The 1,136-nt window shown below is 40.7% G+C and overlaps 1 protein-coding gene across 1 annotated transcript in view; it reads right to left on the minus strand.

The window, feature by feature from the left end:
* RAB3GAP1 (RAB3 GTPase activating protein subunit 1 (catalytic)) overlaps positions 1 to 1,136 on the minus strand; it is a 132,924-nt gene that overhangs the window by 6,913 nt on the left and 124,875 nt on the right. The gene's annotated exons all lie outside the window — the stretch shown is intronic.

Raw genomic sequence — 1,136 nt, forward strand, 5'->3', positions numbered from 1 at the left:
CCTAGAAGCAACTTAATTTCCAGATGTTTCCCGGGATTACGAAGACCCATCTGTAACAAATATCCAGGCATCAGCCCACTCACAAGCACAGGGCTTGCAAGATTCCCTCTTATGCTATCCTTGAGGTCAGAGACCCCATACAGGCACGGACGTCCCATTTTGTCACACAGGCGTCGTGGCCAGAGGACAGCGAGGCGGGTGTGGCACTTTACATTTTATATTTGGTGTCCCTTAATGCAACCTCTAGGGGTTGTATTTCACTCATCACTATCCCCTAGGCCTATATATGGCACATAGCAGGTGCACAGAAAATGTTTGCTGGACTAGTGAATGTTAATACAAAGATACTTGAGTTTTTTTAAAAACCCAATCTGATGAAAAATATTAATTACAATGGTGGGTAAGATTGTAGAGATGTGGGAGGCAGCCCAGAGGGACGGTCTTGTCCACAAACCAACATGAAATCTGCTCACAAACCTGTTGGTTCCACAAAGGCTCTCTGGATTATAAAACATGGAAAAGGCTTGCATTTTCACTTCTCCAAGCCATTTGCTTTTTCTAAACCCATTAAGTTATCCCATTACCTAAAACCCCTCAAGAACTCACCCTTCCTTGAAGATTAAGCCTCAAATTCTTGCTGTGACTTACATAGAACTTTGTCGTTTTTTTAACACAGAATTTATCTTGACAGAGTTTACCTCATCATCTTAATTTCCCATGGGTACCACATTCCAGTCAACTTGCAACACTATTCCCCAAATAAATGACACCTTCTCTTGTTCTGGGCATTAACCCATTGTTTCCTGTTATATTTTCCCCATCTCCTTCGGCATATTAGGTTCTGTTGTTATGTGCCATCGAGTTGACTATGATTAACAGTGATCCTATATTTAAATATGAATACCACTATCATTCAGATATATGCACCAACAACCAGGACCAAAGAAGAAGAAATAGATGATTTCTACCAACTTTAACAGTCGGAGACAGATCGAACATGCAATCAAGATGCATTGATAATAATGGGTGACTGGAATGCAAAAGTTGGGACCAGAGAAGAATCAGTAGTTGGAAAACATGGGCTTGGTGACAGAAATGAAGCTGGAGATAGAATGATTAAATTTTGTAAAATCAGT

This window comes from Elephantulus edwardii, unplaced genomic scaffold, assembly GCF_000299155.1.
Source record: "Elephantulus edwardii isolate Elephantulus edwardi_28Jun2011 unplaced genomic scaffold, EleEdw1.0 scaffold00010, whole genome shotgun sequence".
Classification (NCBI taxonomy): Eukaryota; Metazoa; Chordata; class Mammalia; order Macroscelidea; family Macroscelididae; genus Elephantulus; species Elephantulus edwardii.